General features: G+C 33.1%; 1 protein-coding gene across 1 annotated transcript in view; it reads right to left on the bottom strand.

The window, feature by feature from the left end:
- LOC111417718 (putative nuclease HARBI1) overlaps positions 1 to 22,788 on the bottom strand; it is a 351,867-nt gene that overhangs the window by 279,699 nt on the left and 49,380 nt on the right. The window lies entirely within an intron of this gene.

Raw genomic sequence — 22,788 nt, 5'->3', positions numbered from 1 at the left:
ATGTCTTATACAAATGTCGGTGGTTTGTAACACACAGGGTGTTGAAAGTAAAATTTTTATTTCGAAATTTCTTGATAATTTTGAAGGTTTTTGTACTATTAACATAAAATTTGGTAGTTACATTTTTTCGAGTATGAGAAATACGAATTTGATATTTGTTTTGTGATTAGTCGTAGAGGGCGCTAGATACACACTGTATGTTTGAGATATCAAGTCATGACTATTTTGTCAGTTGAGGTATGGTGAATTAGAACCAGAAATCTGAAGGAGTTTTCAATTCTGCACAAAAAAGGTACTCTTGCTTACATTGTCTAAATATATTGGAATCCATGTTGCAAGTTAAATATGTAATAAATAATAAAATAACTTCTACTTGCTTTATTTAAATATACAGTCGTACATGTTTCAGGAAATTATTCCCATCTTCAGCGACAAGCGTCAGGAACCGTAAGAAGGATCACAAACCAAGCAAAACATATAAAAAAGAATAGTTTTCTAAAGGAAAAACCATGTTAAAATGAATTCAAAATATAATAAAAAAAATTTTTTTTTTAAATGGCGTTAAAATTACGTTAAATCTATAAAAATATAAATAACAAATCAAACATTAAAATTAAATTGTAAAAAACATATAAGGTATAACATTAAATTTGGTTTGTTCATTTGGAGGATTGAAAGACACTGAAGGGTTTCACCTTCAGTGTCTGACATTACAAAATTTATATTATGACCGTTCTCAGGCAATAGAAGTTCAAAAAAAAATGTTAACTTTAATAATGATTACAAAAACAACGCACATGGAAATAATGAAAATTGCATTGAAGATAAGGAAAATGAAGTAGTAGAGGAAAATGACTACTTAAACCCTGATCGCAAAAGAAATTTGGAAGAGAACATTGACATCGAGGGTAAAAAACGGAAAAGACAACAGAACAGATTAAGTGACAGTAACTGTTGGAAATATAACGCAAACAAAAAGAAGCGTGAAGAAGGGAAAATGTACAAGGGAAGACTGGGAAACCAATTTTTAGTTGAGAGAAATAAAAGAGTAATGAAGGAAAGATACACAAGTCAAAACAAATTATTTAAAACTACGAATCCTTTAAAATGTTTTCAAATAAACAAAGAAGTACGAAAAAAGATTTTTAATAAATTTTGGAGTTATTCTTGGGAAGAAAAAAAAATGTGTGTTAAAGGACGTGCAATCGCATCAGATATTAAGAGAGCGAGAAATAGAATAGCTGAGGATCAGAGCCGTAGGACTATTTCTTATACTTTCTATATGGATAGACAAACCGCAAGAGTTCGAGTGTGCAAAACTATGTTTTGCAATACTTTAGGTATGTCTATGAGGACTATTACAGACTGGCTTAGTAAAGAATCACTATCACCAACTAGAATAAACAGTACAAATTCGGAAGCTAAAACTCAATATCAAAATCAAAAACAATTAAGAAGTACTGATAAAAAGAAGAAAGTAATGGATTTTTTCAGCAGTTTACCAAAATTAGAATACCACTATTGCAGAAAAACATCAACTAAACTGTACTTAGAACCGTGTTGGCAAAGTAAATCTGAACTTTACAGATTTTTCGTAAATTCGTGGTGTAAAGACCGGAAAATTGAAGGGATAAGTAAGACAATGTTTAAATATATTTTTGATGACATGAATTTGGCCCTCTTCAGACCTAAAAAGGATGAATGCGATATTTGTGTGGGATTTCGAAATAAAAATATTGCAGAAAAAATTTATCAAGAACACCTTAAAAGGAAAATTGAAGCACGTGATGAAAAAGAAAAGGACAAGGAATCATCAAACTTAGTTATAACTATGGATTTACAATCAGTTTTGTTATGTCCCCAGTCTAATGTCTCCTCTTTATATTATAAGACTAAGTTAATAATTCATAATTTTACAATTTTTGACTTACGTTCTAAGGATGGATATTGCTTCTTCTGGCACGAAGGAGAAGGCGAGCTAAAGGCTAACTGCTTTGCATCTATTATTTGTAATTTTTTGGCTACAACAATGTTACGTGATATAGATCTCAAGAATAAACCTGACATTATTATTTATAGCGATGGATGTGGTTCACAGAATCGTAACGCTGTTCTTTCAAATGCCCTGTTAAATTTTGCGATGGAACATAATATTTGTGTCATACAAAAATATTTAGAAAAGGGGCACACACAGATGGAGTGCGACTCCATGCACTCTATCATAGAAAGAAAAATATCTGGTAAAGTGATCAACGTACCAGCAGATTATATTCATTATGCAAAAACAGCTAGACTTCACCCAAGATCTTATGTAGTGCAGTATTTACACCACGATTTCTTTAAAAATTTCTCTAGCATTAATTTTGTAAATTCAATTCGTCCGGGGTTTAAGGTTGGTGATCCTACTGTTAACAACCTTAGAGCGCTAAAATACAAACCTGATGGAACTATTGAATATAAACTACGCTACTCCAATGAATTTGAAATTTTACCGGTTAGAATGAATAAGAAGGCTTTAATACCAATGGAAAATTTGCCGAAACTATATGGTGACAAATTAAAAATTAAGAAAGCAAAATACGAACATCTTCAATCTTTAAAAAATACAATAGAGAAAGATTATCATGGTTTTTATGATGCTCTTCAACATGTTTAGTTAATATTTACTTCAACATCCTTAATTAATATTTAATTTAAAGTTAATATAATCTTATATAATAAAAGTTAATTGTGTACCAAGAATTTGTTCATTCCTATATAACAATAATAGTGTTTTCGGGTTCATAAAAATCGTGCGTCACGTCGATGTGAAAATTGCGTAAATCCAAAAAACTAATGTTTTTTGTTATGATTTTTGCCTAACTTCATTGTATTTTTTTACGAGTTTTTTTTTGTGTTGTCATTATCTATAGGTATGTTAACATAGGATCTTGCCTTAAGCATTATTGAAAAGAAAATTAAGATATATAAAATATTATAGTTTAAAAATGATTTTTTTTGTCTCCTGTAAAATTTACTTTTTTGGACTTAGGCAATTTTCATATGACGCCAACGATATGCACTATTTGCGGTGCCAATCAAATTTAAGACGTGTATTGCTCAAAAGGTACAAGTAATAGGTGAAAATGATCCAATCCGAAGGTCTCAATTCGTTGTTTTACGTAAAATTAGTAAATTATTTGGACAGATGAATGTACTTTTACTAATAATGGAATTTTTAATCGCATTATTCACTGCTGTTGGAACCAAAAAAGTCTTAGATTGGTCATCAACAATAACCATCAACGTCGTTTTAGCTGTAATGTTGGGCCATTCTTTATCAACGGTTCCTTAAATCAACAAAAATATGACCAGCTGTTAAGTGAAGATGTTGAAAATTGTTTAGATGCCGGTGCTACTTCTCATAATGCACGCATAAACGTTGATTGATTGAATCATAATTTTAATAATAATAATAATAATAATAATAAACTGCTTTATTGTTCTCCTAGCATACCAAAAAAAATCATTGCAATAAATCATTGAAGAAAAAACAAAAAATAAACAGTAAATAAAATTAAATAATTGCCAATAAAAAACATAAAAGATTCATACATGAGAACAATCTTATGGCATGGTTCAACTAATGTTGTTCTTCCACCATACCATAAAGAATTTAAACATTAATAGAATGCGCATTAACTGTAACATACAACAAAAAAAAACATTATGCAGATGTAAAGCCATTTTTACAAACGTGAAGGTCACTGCCAACCATGCAAATAATTTAGCACGTGTCTTTTAAAAGTTATTGATGATGCACACACTGTCCACTCAAGAGGAAGTTCATTCATTGTCTTAGCGATCTGATAGGAAAATGACTTTTTGAAAAAAGCTTTATGAAAAATAGGTGGAGATAATCTCCCTTTAAATCTAATATTTACAGTGTGTACATCCCCGCGAAAACTTATTTTGTTATAGAGGTAAGGTGGCTTATAAAGATGGAGGACCCGGTGGTAGAGGCATACAGAGTGCAGCACCCTCCTTCCCTGCATGTTTAACCATTTTAATTCCGGCAACTTATCACTTACATGTTCACTTCGGTGAAGACCAAACAGTAAACGTATACAGGAATTTTGTGTTTTTTGAATTTTTTCTTTTAAGACATAGGACAAAAAAGGAGAGTACAGAACATCTGCATAGTTAAAAAGTGAGAGGACCAGACTTTCACAGAGATATTTCCTTGTTTTATGGTTCAAATAATGTCTGTTCGAGTAGATAACCTTCAAACTCCCATACGCCCTTTGTATGCATTTGTTGATGTGATCATTAAAAGTCAAATTCTCGTCTATTAAGACACCCAAGTTTCGTACTGTTTTATGGAATTGTAACGGTTCATTGTTCACAAATAGATGGAGGGTGTCTGCAACTTGCTGTCTGAGGCTCTTTGGACCGAAAACAATGGCAAGAGACTTACTCTGATTTATATGAAGCCCATGGCGGTCGGAAACATCACATAAAGCTTGCAAATCACTATTTATATCTATACCCGCTTTAACCACCTCAGACGGAGGGAAGGAATAGTACAGCTGGGTGTCGTCTGCGTAAAAGTGCGCCTTACAATGTGAAATGGATTTGATAAAATTTGATGTGTATAATGCATACAAAATAGGCGAAAGAGTCGATCCCTGCGGCACCCCCGATCTCACTTCCAGAAAATCAGAGCAATCAACCCCTACCGATACTGCCTGTTCTCTACCTGTCAGAAAATCATTTAACAACTTTTTTGCATTATATTCAAAACCAATATAACCTAGTATTGCTGAGAGTGTTTCATGATCAACTGTGTCAAATGCCTTGGAATAATCCAGCAAACAGAGTACCGTCATCCTACCCCTATCACTTTCCCGCAGGATATCATCGATAATGTCAATTAGTGCTGTAGTACAACTAAATCCCCTTCTAAAACCGGACTGATTTACGGGTAGAATATTATTATCTTCCACATAACTATTTATTTGTTCAAATAAAATTCGTTCCATAATCAATAATGGATTGGCACTAATAGACCTATTCGTTGGCCTGCGCGTTCTCCTAACTTTACGCCCTTAGATTTTTGGCTTTGGGGATATCTGCAAGATCGGGTTCATTTAGCAATGCCACAGAATGTAAACGATACCTAACGATTTCATATTAAATTCCACGCATGGTGTTATAAAGAGATGCCAGCGTTGTATTGAGCATGACGATAATCAATTCGAGTAATGTTTGTACAATTTTTTAGTTTAGATTTTTGTTTTTGATGACCAGTATGTATCATATTTATGCGAATTTATCAAAATATTAATCGGAATTAAAAGAAGCGAAGTATTATTCTGTTATTGTAGATTCGACGGCCGATATTCTAGTTTTAGTTCTAATTTTAGTTCAATTAACCATTGTTGTCAGATATGTCAATAAAAATGGGAGCCCCGTTGAAAGGTTTTTAAATTTTTAGAAAATACTGGCCACAAAAGCTCAAATATGGAAAATTTTATCTTAAATCTATTATCTGATTTAGATATTAATTTGAAAGATTGTTGAGGACAATCTCACGATAATGCACGTAATATGTCTGGTATATCGACGGCCTCGGAAGTACGCACTAAATTCAAAAACAATCTTGTCATTTACGTACCTTGAGCAGCACATTATTTAAATTTAGTTGGAGAGTCGGCAGCGGAATACTGCTTACAAGCAACTAAATTATTTTTATTTCTTCAAAATCTATGCAATGTCTTTGCCGCGTCAACATCAAGATGGGAAATTTTGAAAGATACTAAAAGTTCCTAAAAAGTTGAGCGGCACTTGTTGATCAGCAAGAGCTGATTCCGTGAAGGCAGTTGTTTCCGGTTATGAAAATTTTAAAAATGTTTTGAACAAAATTTCCGAAGACAATTTTCAAAAGCCTGCAACAAAAATTGAAGCTCAGATTGTTTAATGGATTCAACTCACTGGAAACTGGCATATGGTAGAATTTAGCAGCGATTTTTCCAAAAATTTTCATGACTGGTACAATTTTAAGAAAGGTGACAACAGTCGAGCCCTCAATCAGGTTAAAAGAAGAAAAAATGTATGTTACCAGCCAGTGATGTGAGCTTGTACATTACCAAAAAATAACAATAGTAAATTACCGTAATTTACTAGGTAAATAATGATATTATTTTGAGTAAACTACAGTTTTTTACGGTAAATATCGTATTTTACAACACTTGGCATCATCATCAACCAAGTGGAATGGTGGGAAAGCGAACAAGTTATAACACGTGTATCGCCGACTCACAACGCACGTAGTTAGTCGTGTCTAGTGTCTCGTGTCGTGACTTTGTTAAAAAGTGATCATGGCCAGAAAAGATAAAATTAAAAGCATTATAGTAGATGCTTTTATAAAAACTAATGGAAAAACATACAAGTGTAAATTTTGTAAACAATCTTACGTCTTACGTGTTGTGACAAGGATGTCCCAACACTTGGTACAAAAATGTATACGCTGCCCTCCAGCGATAAAGAAAGCTATCCACCAAGATTTGAATATTGGCGAAAGAACATCACCTCCATTTGCTCCATTTCACTCATTGTCAGAGTCCGAAACAGAAACAGATATCGAGTATGAATCCGAAGAATCGGAAATAATGGACCAACCCGCAGAAAATTCAAATAAGAACAATTCGCTCGAAGAAAGGACACTTTAGATAAATATGAACATTATTGTATTTTATTTGTTGTATATTTATGTTCATATTTAATATTAAAATAAAAATATAATATACATAATATTAATTTTTTATTAATTTAATATTTAAAAATAAAATTATAACACGGTTTCACGATACAGATTTATTACCGCAGTAGTTAAAATTTGTAATTAAAAGTCGTAAATTACCACACTAAATTACGACAAATAAAAATTACGGTAATTTAACATCACTGTTACCATCCCTATCGTTTGGCACCAATTGACAGAGAAAAAGTACGAAGTATCATCCAAGGTCTCGCAGCAGGCGGAATTATCAGAGAAAGTAATTCGCCGTTTGCAAGTCCATGTCTACTAGTTAAGAAGAAAGATGGAAGCGATCGGTTATGTGTGGATTATCGATCTTTGAATCAAATTAGAATCAAAATAAATACCTTTACCACTTATTGACGATCTATTGGACAGGTTAGGAAATTCAAAATACTTTACCACATTAGACATGGCGTCAGGTTTCCACCAGATTCCCATTACCCAAGAATCAATTTACAAAACTGCTTTCGTGAGACCTGATGGTCAATTCGAATATCTACGAATGCCGTTTCGATTGGCTAACACCCGCTGCGTATTTCAGCGTGAAAATTCAGAAATTTTGTTGTATTTAGCCGATGCAGTATAGATCATCACCATGACATGTATTATATTGTACATATGTATATGCGTTCTTTATAATAAATCAGTTAACTAGACGGCGCGGCGTATGACTCATAACCCGAACCTCAAAGGAACAAAAACCCAATATGCGCAACTGTTACATTTAATCGGTGAGGAAGCTATCCGAATGTATAATACGTTCAAATTTGAAGATGAAAAAAATAAAATAGTCGTTTTAAAGAAAAAATTTCAAGAATATTTTACTTCAAAAAAGAACCTAACCTACGAAAGCCACAAATTTTTCACATGGCGTCAAGGTCATTTTAATATGGAACAATTCATTACTGAATTGAAAAATAAAGCAAACTAATGTGAATTTGGTAACTTGAGGGATGAGTTAATCAAAACAATGATTATTATTGATGCTAAGGACGACATATTAAGAGAAAAACTGTTGGAGAAAGAATACACGCCGTTGGATCGCATGGTAGCTGCATCCTTACGGAAATATTAATAGCCAATTTGAAACAGATGCAATAAAGAGAAGAAAATGGAAGAAATAAAAAAGTAGATACCGTTGTAACAGATTATAGCACCAAAACAGTAGAAGTACAAAGGAAACAGGTACGACTTTGAATTGATAAACAGTTGCAATTGATCGCTAATTATCGCAACGGGGTAACTAACCATCGAGGAGTGGAGAAAACGCTAAAACACTTACAGAAAAATTATTGGTGGAAAAAGATGAAAAGTGTCATCACACGATAGGATTCACACATCAAGGATTGTAACATACAGTTGCTCACAAAATTGAGTATACAGCTGAATGGAAGATAGATAAATGTGAAAATTTCAAATAATTATTAATTTGTTTTAAAGTTTGTGATATATATGTATTAACAACAATCTTATGAACTAATTTGTTTTCAAAATAATCCAGTTTTTCAAATAAAATAATCACAATACTAACAATAACAAAAAATGACACGACATTCACGCCACAAAATTGAGTATACAGTTAAGACAAAGTGAATAAGTTTAGCTGAATTGTCATAATATCGAGAACAATTGCTTGACAATGGCTACCTTACGAAAAGAAACAACTTTAGAAATAAGAAAACTAGCGGTGAAGCTATATTCTGAAGGTAAATCCTTTAGAGATATTGGAAAAATTATTGGAAGACCCTATTCCACGATACAAAAAATCGTAAACAAGTGGAGGTACGAAGGAACATTGAAAAACTCCACCGGCAGAGGCAAAAAGAAAGTGCTAACAGAATACGATGAACGTAATATTGTACGTAAAGTTAATATAAATCCAAAAATAAGTGTTCCAAAATTAACTGTAGAGATCTCAAAAATAATAAATAAGAGCGTGTCCACTGAAACAATTCGACGCGTGCTTAGAAAGAATGATCTCCATGGGCGCATTGCGCGGAAAAAACCTTTTATAAACACAATAAATAAAAGAAAGCGCTTGGATTTTGCGAGAGCTCATCTAGATAAGCCTCAAAGCTTTTGGGAAACTGTAATGTTCACTGATGAGACTAAAATTAATCTTTGGGGTTCAGATGGAAAGCAAATAGTTTGGAGGAAACCAAATTGTGAGCTTAAAAAGAAGAATTTGGTGGGAACAGTAAAACATGGCGGTGGTTCAGTAATGCTGTGGGGATCAATGGCAGCCAGCGGCGTTGGAACTATGGAGTTTATTGAGGGAAATATGACAAAATTTAGTTATTTGGATATTTTAAAACGCAATTTACATCAAAGCTCTCAAAAACTTAACCTTCCGACTGTGTTCTGGTTCCAACAAGATAATGATCCAAAACATACGTCATACCTTGTGAAAGAATGATTATTATATAACACACCAAAACAACTGAAAACACCACCACAGTCTCCGGATATGAACCCCATAGAACATTTGTGGGGAGAAGTAATAGTAAATTTCAGTTAAAAAATAGCAACTGTCGAAACAAAAGCGAATTGAGAAATGAAATTTGTAAAATTTGGGACAGAATCTCGCCAAACTACACCAAAAAGTTAGTGGACTCAATGTCACGGCGAATGCAGGCGATAATTGACGCCAACGGAGGGCCTACAGCGTATTAAAACAAAATACCAACCTAAACTTATTCACTTTTCCTTTACTGTACACTCAATTTTGTGACGTGAATTTCGTATCATTTGTCATTATTATTGATATTGTGATTATTTTCTTCGGAAAACTGGAATATTTTGTATTCAAATTAGTTAATAAAATTGTTGTTAATATATATATATATCACAAACTTTAAAATAAATTAATAATTATTTCAAATATTCACAATTATCTATCTTCCATTCCCCCTGTATACTCAATTTTGTGAGCAACTGTAGGTAGCAGGAATAAATATAACAGAGTACCAGAATCACCGGCGCTACCTATAACGAAAACACCGGATGCACCTTTCAGAAAAATATTCATAGACATCCCATGGGAGGTGATCCCGAAACGTCTTAAATTGCTTAATATAAAACAATTACAGAGGAAAAGTGATGTTTTTTAAAACCTTTCGTATTCATAGTCGTTTTCTCAGTCGGCCATCAGAAGTACCTTACCCTAGTTGATGCATTTTCAAGGTTGGACCACGGTATGAAAATAAATAGTAAAAATCCATCACACATCTCGGACCGCATGCTTCTCATATTACGGTATTCCAAAACCAGGAGTTTCAGACTAATGTGGAGAGATTCTTTGCTGGAACATATGAGGTGTCATTACCAAAAGAGCGAAATATGCGAATGGCCATCATTGCCTATAACACCAACACAAGAAGCACGATGGAACTTTCTATAACGAACAAACATATCAGGATTTGATGAATCGCCACAAGGAAAGAATGGATATTCTCTATTCACACTTGCAACGAAAAGACATTCGCCGAAAAGAAATTTTCGAGAAATAGGTTAAAAATTTCAACAAAAAAATGCTACGGCAAAATAGAAATTTCTCCTCTTCGTAGATAATTGCCCTGCCCATCCTCCTCACGTAGTTGAAAAGTTAACAAATGTTAAACATGTATTCTTTCCTCCAAATACAACATCGAAATTATAACCGATGAATCGAGATGTGATTAAAAATCTGAAAATAAATTATCGGAAAGAAGTTTTAAGAAGAATGATTTTTGCATTAGAATATGCAGCCCATTGATAAAGTTATTGATCTGCGTGTTTGTATAACGGATCTCGCGAAGGTTTAGCAAAACGACGTTACGGAAAACACAATAAAAAATTGCTTTAACACAGTTGGATCTGCCAAAAATTTGACAGAGGAAGTAGTGGGTGATTTACCTGACTGACATCGACTTCTGCTGGAATAAAGTTCAATCAAACGTTTCAATAAATGAGAACATAAGGTTGATGGAAAATTTAGTGTTAGATGAGGAAGTATGAAAACCAAAAGGATGTAGAAATGAACGATGGAGAAATAGTAATTGAAATAGCCAAACATACAAAAGCTGAAATGATGACCGCGTTTGAAACCATGAGGCATGGCTTCCAGTGTATTGAAGAAGTGTCAGATAATGTTTTTCAAATGTTAAATTAATGTGAACATTTTTTTGAGAAGTCACAAACGTGTGTGTTCAACAAGACATTAGGAAATATTTAATTGAAAAGAAATAATCATCGTAATTTAAGAATTATGTATGTAGTTTCAAGTGACGTTGATTAAATCACAGGTGGTATAAGCAAAAGCACTTAGGCCCCAGCGGTCCTTTTGCACATCCTCACGGTTTACTTCGGCCATATGTATGTCTATTTGGAGGAATGAAAGATGTTCGAATGGCGTCCGATAGGCTGATACCGCTCCGCTGCTTCTTCGCCTCGCCTCAAGTCGGGCTGGTAACTCCAACGCCCAGTAAACTTATGTACATCCGCTGGCGACAGTACCGCTCAAAGAGCGCAGACGCGCATTGAGCTCGTGTATATGACACATGCATATATATACTATCTTCTATATCGCTGACTAAGGCAGCAAAAGAGTGTAAACACTAGAGTGCAGATATATATATATCTGTCTTTGTCGTACCCCCGTCGACTCAAGAGACATGTGTGAACACGTGATGAGTACGCTTTTATCTTATTGGACGGTGAATTAAAAATTAATAGCAGCTGATGACCTTGATGTTTATAAATCAACAAATAAATGTTGAAAAAGTTTACAGAGAAAATATAATAAGAATATTTAGTCCAAATATAAAAGGCAAAATGATTAATGACTGTTTAAAAAGGTGTTTTCCTAAAGTCTTTAATGACGCTGAATTTCTAACACACATACAAGATCAAGATTATTTAGATAATCATATGATGCAACTCATAAAAATTATTGCCGAAAAATATTACGACGTTCCTATTTTTCATGAGACTAAATTAAATTCTTTAAAACTTAATTACATCCGATCTAAGTATTATAAACTTGTTTTATTTAAAAATCAATAGAGTAAAATAGTTTTCTTAAAATTCGTCTTTTATTTTGTTACCCTTTTGTAATCTAATCAAAAATAATTGGTGTAACCCACAAGTCTGGTAAGTACATGGCGCAAACATAAACAAACAAGCAGCTAATTATTAATAATGAAAATTTTAAGATAGAATGTTATGTACTTTAAATAGTAAGTATATATTTTATATCTTTCATTAATGTAACAACTTCTTTAAATAGCGTGAGCCCACAAATTATGTTAAAAATTATATATTTTTTTTAATGAACAATATACATAAAGTTGATATTTAATGCAATATTTAACCTCAATTTCACACAAAAGTACATATACTCTAATTTATTTGATGATGCATCAGTGATAATTTATAGTTAAAGTAAACCATCTATAATAATAATTGCATTTTAAAGCTGCATAAAATACGCGCGAAACACTTCAAACTCTTTAAAATTTACGATTCGCGCTAGCGCTTTCGCGACACGGGGGTACGACAAAGACAAAACATATATCATTCCGTCTTCTTTTGATGGAAACGCTCGCCACTCATTGCTTAGATAGGGAGTCAGCGATATAGAAGATAGTATATATATGGACACATGTATATGACAACCAGAGATGTTGGACTGGTTGCCGGGGCCGACGGCTTAATGTCCCCGAACGTCTCCGAACGACGGGGAGGCGGCGATCCCGGCGACTCGACGTATGTTCACTGGGAATCGAACCTAGGACGCCGGCGTGGTAGCCCGAGAACTTACCACGGAGCCATTCGACCCTCATATGAATTGGTAATTGCATACTTAGTTTTTAATATTTTTGGCAATTCAGTTTATCTTTGTTTAACAGATTAACATTGATTTTTACAAAGAGAAAGGATCACTTCTTTTAGACAATTTCAATAATTTTGTGAAATTGATATTACCTATACAGTGACTCCAAAAACTATTCGCTCACCATGCGTATTTGCACTATTAGTTTGATAAAAATAAAATAAATTACAAAAAAAAAGATTTATTGTAATACAAATAGACGTTGTAATGTCCTTATAAGAAATTAGCAGGAAAAAATTGTTATAACAATTTCACAATAATAATAAAAAATATAGATCAATTCACGTGCACATTTTGCAGTCCAAAAAGTATTCGCTCAGGTAGTTTTAATAAAACAAAATACACATAGTTTTTTTAATCTAGTAGGTAAATCATCCCAAATCAGTTACGCATGCGTCGTACTACCCCTTTGTTAATGACGTTTTTTCAAAACAAGTGAATATTTTTTTAAAATAAATTAAAATGGGTAGAAAACAGTGCGAAACATCTATAGAAGTTAGAAAAGTTATTATAAGCCTACGTAAAGAAGGCAAATCTATTCGAGATATTGGTAAATGTGTAAAAAGGTCGTATTCGACCGTAAAAAGTATTATTAATAGATTTGCTTCAAATAATTGTTTCAACAACGCTGTCAGAACTGGTCGTCCTCAAAAGCTCACTTGTAAAGAAAAGAGAATTGTTGTCAACAAAATTAAAAAAGATCCTAATAAAAGTGCAACAAAAATTGCTATTGAAGTTGAAAGTGAATTTGGAAAATCTATATCCGTAAATACCATTCGTAACGTTCTGTATGCAGTTGGTTATCATGGTCGAGTTGCCAGAAAGAAAACATTTATAAGCAAAATTAATAAACAAAAAAGAAAATTATTCGCTGAAACCTATAAAAATAGTAGAAATGAATTCTGGAACAAAGTAATATTTACGGATGAGAGTAAGTTTAACATTTGTGGATCCGACGGGCGGCGAATGATATGGCGGCAAAAGAATAAAGAACTGGAAGAAAAAAGAGGTTCTATACTAGTATGGGGCTGCATGAGCTCGAAAGGTGTTGGAAATATGCATTTCATTGATGGAATCATGGATCACAAGCAATACATCAACATTTTAAAAACAAATCTTCGAAGCAGTGCTGAAAAAATGGGGCTAAATAACGATTATGTATTTACCCAAGACAACGATCCGAAGCACACAGCCTGGAATACTAAAATGTGGTTACTCTATAATACTCCAAAATGGATTGAAACCCCTCCACAATCGCCTGACATTAATCCTATTGAAAATTTGTGGAGTTTACTGGAGACGAACATCAGAAAATACAGTATTCAGAATCAAAAAGATCTAAAGGCCGCTTTGATTACTGAGTGGGAGAAAATATCTATGGATACAACACAAAGATTAGTAGAATCACTTCCAAGACGATTAGCTGAAGTCATTAAACGAAATGGAGGCCCTACCAAATACTAAAATTTAAAAGATAATTTGATTTGTTTTATTAAACCTAAGTGAGCGAATACTTTTTGAGTGTAAAAATTTGAGTTTAATTGTAAATATTATTGTGTAAGTACTTATAATACCAAAATCTGGCGGTAGGGAATCCGCGGTACATATTAATTGGCCGTTTTTTTTATTGAACGGAGAAAAATATACACATTTTCTGATTCACGATCTACCAGCACTACTAGAAGATTTAAATTTACTGCGTATACGATCTATGTGGTTTCAGCATGATAGATGCCCGGCTCATTATTCAAGTACTAAATAGACATTATCAAAATAAATGGATAAGTAGGGGTGGTCCCATTAATTTCGCCATAGCAAATGAACAATTGCATCATCAAGAATAGATACGAAACTCTACATGACTTCACACCCGCTACTGACATGGAAGTCGTAGCAGAAGAAAGGAAGCCAAGAAAACCTCTGCCGATAAGAGTCATCTCTATCCCAGAGGACCACAAGCAATTCCATAGACAACTGAATGACATGTGCAAGGAAGTCTTAAAAATAAGATGCAATGTCAGTCACACGTGGGAAAACTTTTTAAGTGTCTGTATTTTGATTTGGAACGTCGTCCGGTAATGCGCGCTCGGTGCAGGTAGAAGACTTGTGTCAAACGTGAACAACGGGTTGTGAAAGTGGTCCTTACACTTCCAGGTATTTCCTTGTACCCAGAGCAGGTATTCTAAGCAATTACCCAGTGTTTCACTACTTTATTGTAGCCATGAAACAAAGAAAGACGGTGTTTTTAACAAGCAATTTAAAAAAGGTTAATTTTTGCAGCCAGGTAGTTTTCGGGGTGGTAATCCCTACCACTACTGCTTATGAGGTTATGAGGGTAATATATAACGCTAGAGCATGGGGAATTGTAGTTAGTGTTCTTTTTGCTGTTGGCAAATACGATATTTGTACGACGTTTGATTTATGACGTATTATATTTATGATGTATGACGTTATTATCAAAAACGAAGAGGGCTATGAAAATTTGGTTTGCGCCATTGTAAGTTTCACAAAAAAGTAGCTCAGGTTCGCGAAAGCCGCAATTTTCTATCTTTCATAATAAGTGAGACACCCTGCAAACCCATCGAAATTTGGGCACCCTGTACATATAATAAAGACATAGAAAAATTTTTTTCAAATCTTTTTCAAGAAAAGTGTTATTTATGAACGCGCAATTTGGATTCTATTGAAAAATTAGAAAGTGAAGCACACACGATTATAGAAAAATACAAAGACGTACCGATACATCTCCGAGATTAATTAAAAGAAATTAAATAATCTTATAAAAAACAAAATCATAGAAAAAGTAAATGAACATACCCCGAATGGGTAAGCAATATTTTAATTGTACAGAAAAATAATAAACTAAGGTTTTGTCTTGGTGGTTTTGTGTCAGGTGTGGGGTACCTGACACCATGTTATAGGATGTAAGTTTGTTAGATAAACTTTAAACTACTTTATTCATTATCTTCGTGTTACAAATTACTATGACTCTAGCTTTCTTGTTCCTAACAGCCATAATGGTTCATAGTTACAAACCGCTTATAATAGAAAGTTACTATATTATAACAATCACCTTTATAAACACTTAAGGCGCCACTATAAACACCCTGCAAAACTCATGGAATATACATCACTGTACCCCATGTTATCATAGGTGATGAAGCCTATCAACTTCTCCCTAATCTATTGAAACCTTATAGAAGACAATAAATTGATACATATAAAGAATAGAACCGGAAACAAGCACAACCAAAGTAAGAATCTGCTGAAAATATTCGCAATCTATTTAAAACATATCTTTGTCGCAATCCAATTTAAATACTATTACTATTGGTGATATACAATATACATTTTTCTGTAAAAAAATAATAATAAAATGTAACTCCCTAAGAATAACATTTTTTGTGTTGTAACACTCTCATCACTGATTTACAAATTGTCCCAACATATTATCTACCAAGACATAATGGACAGTTTATAATTATTTTCATAAATGTTGTATTATTTCAAACATTTGGTTTGAGTTATTTTCTATTAATTAAGAATTCAAAATTATAACCGATTCTCTTTAAATACTTTTGTAGTATAGGTTACCATTCTTACTTGTATTGTATGTAGGCGCTGTGCGCACGACGATTTGAATAAAGGCAGTTAACATCTAGCAGGCGTATTGATAAGACGACCTTTCCACAACGGATGACATTACAACATGGCGCTGCGAGTGTGATAAAAATCATCTTCAAGTAATAAATTATAAGCAAGGGATTTGTTAGTGAGGTATGGAATCGAAAAACGCTATTCCGTGCCTACAAATGGCTGGAAATACATCAGAAAATTGGAAACGTTTTATCCAGAGGTTTGAAATATACGCGTCGGCCATTGAGCTCGACAAGAAAGAAGAAAGAACGCAATGTGCCCAACTTTTACATCTAATCGGTGAGGAGGCAATACAAATTTATAATACTTTTAAATTTGAAGAAGAGGAAAAAAATAAAATTAAGATTTTGAAAGAAAAATTTAAAAATCATTTCACTCCAAAAAAGAATCTTACTTATGAAAGATATAAATTTTTTACCATGCGTCAAGGTCAAACCAATGTCGAACAATTTATAACTGAATTAAAAAATCAAAGTAATGAATGCGAATTGAGTCACTTGCGTGAAGATTTAATTAAATCAATGTTAATCATTGGAATAAAAGATGAATCACTGAGAGAAAAGTTGCTGGAAAAAGAGGAAACGCCGCTAAACAGAGTGGTAGAGTGCTGCATCTTGACAGAAAGTTCCCGATCAAAGTTACAGCATATGAAAGCGAGAGAAGAAGTACAAGACCGGAAAGGAAATATTGATACAGTAAGAAATAATCCGTTCCGAAGAAGACACCCATCAGTCCCTCGTCAAGCATCAGTTCATGGTTATTACAGGCCACGAAGTAGTGCCAGAGAAAGAAGTACTGGATCGTCAAGTAAAGTATCGATAATAAATTGTAAAAAATGCGGAAAATCGCACCGAACAAACCAATGCCCTGCATTTGGTAAACCTTGTGATGTTTGTAAAAAAAATAATCACTTTGCAAATGTCTGTTATTATCGAAATAAATCAATTAACATAGTAGGTTCTAAAAATTTAAACATCGATTATATAAGTAATAAAAATAAACAATATAATTATTGTAAAGTACAAATTAATATCAACAAACAATCAAATTATAAAGTCGCATTTAAGGTAGACACTGGTGCTTCCGCAAATATAATTTCAATACAACATTTAAAGAAATCTAAATTTAATTTAAATAAGGTTTATGAAGCAAATGATTATTTGGTTGCATATACCGGAGATAAAATTCCTATAATAGGAAAATGTTTTATAAACTTAAGATCCTTTAATAAAACATTACAAAATGTTGAATTTTACGTAGTTGATAAACAACAATCATTATTGGGACTAAATGCGTGTCTAGGCTTGGATATTCTTAAAATTAACGAAAAAGTTGAGATAGGAATGGTCGATAAATCAAAAAACATTAGTTACAAAGATTTAATTATAAGATATAAACAAATATTTGAAGGTATTGGAAAGGTAGGTAAACCTTACCACATAGAGTTGAAAAATAATTGTAAACCAATTTCACAAGCCATTAGAGGTGTACCTTTTGCTTTAGAAAATAAATTTAAAGAATGTTTGGACAATTTAATAAATTTAAAAATAATTAAAAAAATCAAAGGTAGCACAGAATGGTTGAACTCTTACGTCTTAGTTAGAAAAGATGACGGATCTTTACGAATATGTCTTGATCCAAAAAACCTGAATGAATCAATAAAACCAATTAAAGTAAAAACTCCCACAATAGATGAAATTGCATCAAAATTAAATGGGTCTACAATGTTTTCTAAGTTAGATGCCACCAGCAGTTTTTGGAATGTAGAATTAGATGAGGAGTCAAGCAAACTTTGTTCATTTGGAACACCTTATGGACGATACAGATTTTTACGTATGCCGTTCGGTATAAGTATTGCTAGTCAAGTTTTTCAAGAATACTATAATCAAATTTTCGCCATTCCCGGTGTACAAATTTATATCGACGACATTTTGATTCATGGAAAAGACAAAGACGAACATGATGCTAGGTTAAAACAGGTATTTGAAATTGCGAAGCAAAACAATGTTAAATTTAATTTACAAAAATGCCAATTTGGCATAAATGAGGTCAAATATTTAGGACATAAATTTTCTAAGAAGGGTATGTCAATCGATGAAGAAAAAATATATGCAATCAAAAATATGCCAACTCCAAAAAATGTTAAAGATATTCAAATTTTCCTGGGTTTTATTAATCAAGTGGGTAGATTTATAAATAATTTATCTGACCTAACTGAACCGTTAAGGCAATTACTTAGAAAGAAAACTATTTTTCATTGGGGTGCAAGCCAAAATAATGCCTTTGAAGAATTAAAAAATCAGATCTCAACGGAAATTTCATTAAAATACTTCAATCCAAAACTAAAAACTACAATATCTGTAGACGCATCAAAAAGTGGTGTTGGAGCTGTACTCATGCAAAATGGTTGTCCATGTGCATTTGCTTCCAGATCTTTAACAGACACTCAAATGAGATATGCTCAGATAGAAAAAGAGCTATTAGCTATTTGTTTTGGAGTAAATAAATTTTACCAATATGTTTATGGAACTGAATTTGATGTGGAAACAGACCACAAACCATTAATTTCAATTTTCAAAAAACCGTTAAATAATTGCCCCATGAGGCTTCAACGAATGTTATTGTCATTACAAAAATTTAATATCAATATATACTTTAAACCAGGAAAAGAATTAATTATTGCTGATGCACTATCAAGGTGCAAGGTGGAAGAACCATTGATTGATGATATGAATATAGAAGCACATGTATGCATTGTTGAAAAAAATTTCAAATGAAAGGGTAAATGATTTAAAAGATGCAACAGAAAGTGACGGCGAATTAAAATTGGTAAAAGAATATATAAAAAATGGTTGGCCGAAGATTTCAAAATTAAATAATAAATCTCACGAATTAAAAGCTTTCTATAAAATTAAAAGTGAAATTACTGAATCCAAAAATGGTTTACTCTATTTCAATCAAAGAGCCATAATACCTAAATCATGGAGAAATAAAGTATTAAACGATATACATGTTGGTCATTTAGGAATAAATAAATGTATACAAAAAGCAAAAAATACGGTTTATTGGCCAAATATTTACAACGATGTTGAAACATTAATTAAAAAGTGCGAGATGTGTAATAAATTCGCAAACTCAAACGCTAAAGACGAAATGATACCCCATCAAATAATAAAGCAACCTTGGCAGAAGGTTGGTATAGATCTTTTTGAAATTCAAAGTCAAACGTATTTAATTGTCGTTGACTACTACTCAAAATTCCCAGAGATATGTAATTTAAATAAAAATCTAACAAGTGTAAATGTAATTGAAAAATTAAAGTCCGTATTTGCAAGACACGGTATACCAAAATTGGTGATATCAGATAGTGGCAGACAATTTATTAGCGCCGAATTTCAAAAGTTTGCAAAAGATTGGAATTTTATTGGTATAACATCGTCACCTCATCATCAACAATCTAACGGCTTGGTGGAACGACATATACAAACAATAAAAAGAATTCTGAAAAAATGTATTGAAAATAACGAAGATATTCATTTAGCATTACTGAGTTTGAGAAACACTCCAGTCTATGGAACTTATTCACCGTCTCAAATATTAATGTCCAGGTACCTAAGAGACAATTTAGTGTATAAAGAGAATTTGTTGCAACCTCGTGTAATAAACAAAAAGAAATTTAATGAGAAAATTAAGGTGAATCAGAAAATAGGACAAGAATACTATAACAAAAAGGTGGTTAGATTTGGAAAAAATTTATATAAAAATGAAACAGTGTGGTATCAGGATAGACCAGGCAGTATATGGAAGAAGGGCAGAATTGTAAAACAAATTAGAAACAGAACCTTTCTTATTGAAAAAGAGGATGGAGGTAGTTTGATAAGAAATCAGTTATATTTAAAGACTAGATATGACAATAACCAACGTGCTGTCTGTCAAACACCTTTGAGTCCTAATTCAAATTTTGTAGCAGCTGGTATTTTGGAGAATTGTAGTGTGAGCGGAGCTATTGTGGATGATAGCCAGGTTGATGTAAATGATGATTTAGAGATGGAACCTGTTGGAAACGATGTGGATGCACAGATTATGGCAGAGAGGGGAAAATCGGCTGTTATGGATGATAGTGGCGTTGAAACAAAACGTAGAGTAGTAAAACCAAATAAATTAAAAGACTATGTACTTTATTAGTATGTACTTAACATTGTAAATAAATTCTTAATTTTAGGAAGGGAGATGTAGTATAGGTTACCATTCTTACTTGTATTGTATGTAGGCGCTGTGCGCACGACGATTTGAATAAAGGCAGTTAACATCTAGCAGGCGTATTGATAAGACGACCTTTCCACAACGGATGACATTACAACAACTTTAATAACATCTTTAGGCCCACTTTTACCACCTCCTGTTATTCTAGCTGTTAAGCCTAGGTCACACGTAATGAGTACAGTGGCGAGACAGTGTACTCGGCCGAGCGCTCAGTAATATATTTATACCAACCGAGCGCTCGACCTAGCACCAGGGCAAGACAGTCACTCGGACCACGTTCTATTTACTGGACCGAGTGGGCACCCCCTGACTGGTTCGCTAGGCCGCTCGGCAGGTGTAAACAACCACTCGGCTCATGTTTGCACGTGTTTCACATGCGCGCGCACAGCGTCCACCCATGTGTTTGTAATTGCGTTTTATTTAGTATTCCATTTTTATCGTTTCCTGAAGTTTGCTAATTTCATCATTAACAATATGACTAACGTTAAATGGGACTGTGATACAACATTTAAGGGGAGAGGGTCAAGTAAATGGCCATTTTTTTTCCTTTTTTTTTTACTTAGAAAATTCATTTAACATCTGTACATCATAATATTCATGATTTTAAGGTAATAAAACTTGTTTGATGTCGAAAAAAGTTGCGGTGCAAAAGTTGCTCAGCAAAGCTGGGTCCACATCAATAAAAATTTGCGTGTGTGTTAAATTTACTGTGCGGCGAAAATTTTTACCGACGTAAAAGTACCACACACAGCCAATAAATATTTGTGCTGTGTGTGTTGTATGCCCTGCTCCGTCTGTGTATGCAGTATGATTTTGTTAGGTTATGTTTTAGTAAGTTATTCCAACAAGTGGCAAAAAATAAATTTGTTTATATTTATCGGTGGTTAAACCTTATCTAAACAAAATCAATATAATGGATCTCGATAGTGAAAATGTTTTAGTTTTAATAAAAGAGTATAGTAAAAGGAAGGTGTTGTGGGACCCGAAGCATCCTTTCTACTTCAATAAAAAAAAGAAGTTCGATGCCTGGCAAGAAATTGCAAGCATATTAGAATTATGTGTAGATGACATTAAAAAGAAAATTAACAGCTTACTAGGCTCCTTAAGGCGTGAAAGAGCTAAAGGAAAAAAAACAATTGGAACAGGCAAAGGTACGTATTTTGGTAATTATCAGCATTTAGTATTATAAAAATGTTGCATCAGTATAAAAGCTTTATTTTATTATTTTAAAGGAACTGAAGAAGTGTACAAATCCGATTGGTTTGCTTTGCCAGCTTTTTATTTTCTATTCGACAAAGACGAACCTAGAAGTACCTTGAGTTCAGAAGAAAAGTTGGTAAGTAAACAATTTCAAATCTTTAATTTTTTGCTTAAATTATGTTTATAGTAATTGAATTACAAATGAATTAATACTCCAAATATAGAAAATGGAGTTCAGAATACCATAGATAGATATTGATAATCCAGTTGCCATTCAACCACCCCTTCGGTAGTGAAATAAGTACAAAATCCTTCACGGACTTCATTTGCTTGAAATGTTGACCTTCGTGGAATATTTCGTAGATTCCTAAGGTTGTCAATGGTTTCTGAAGATCTCCAAGTTCCTTCAACTAAACGCCCTTCCACTTCTGTATCAAAAGTTCCAGGAGGAGTGTATATCTTCTTTGAACTCTTGCTCCTCATTAAATAATTATGAAGATACACAATGGTCATTACTATTAAATCACATTTTTTGGGTTCTAGCAATTGGCTTTCTCAAAACTCGAAACACAGCTGAAATTATGCCAAATACATTTTCCACAACTCTTAACCTATAATTAAAAATTCGTTCTTTTGATCCTTTTCTATGGTCTCCAGCAAATGGTTTCATTACGTTCTTTGTCAAAGTAAATGCTTCATCACCTACAATAACATAGGGAATATCCTTGTCTCCTCCAGGGAGTGGTTTTGCAGATGGTAACATGACACCCCACATTTACTCAAATGTTTACGAAACAACCTGAAAAAATATGATATTCCGTATAATAATGAGATTTACTCTTGAGCGCACATCCAAAAATTTCTTGAATTAGATTGTCAGAAAATACCAAGAATGGCGCTAACAAAAAAGTGCATTACTTTGCCGCCATTTAGCCCAATGAGAGTATGTTTAGCGAGTCATGTTTTTAGCCATTCCGTTCATGTTGGGATTCTA

This window comes from Onthophagus taurus, chromosome 11 (genome assembly GCF_036711975.1).
Source record: "Onthophagus taurus isolate NC chromosome 11, IU_Otau_3.0, whole genome shotgun sequence".
Classification (NCBI taxonomy): Eukaryota; Metazoa; Arthropoda; class Insecta; order Coleoptera; family Scarabaeidae; genus Onthophagus; species Onthophagus taurus.
The sequence above is the reverse complement of the archived record's forward strand: the minus strand, read 5'-3'. Positions and strand labels throughout refer to the sequence as shown.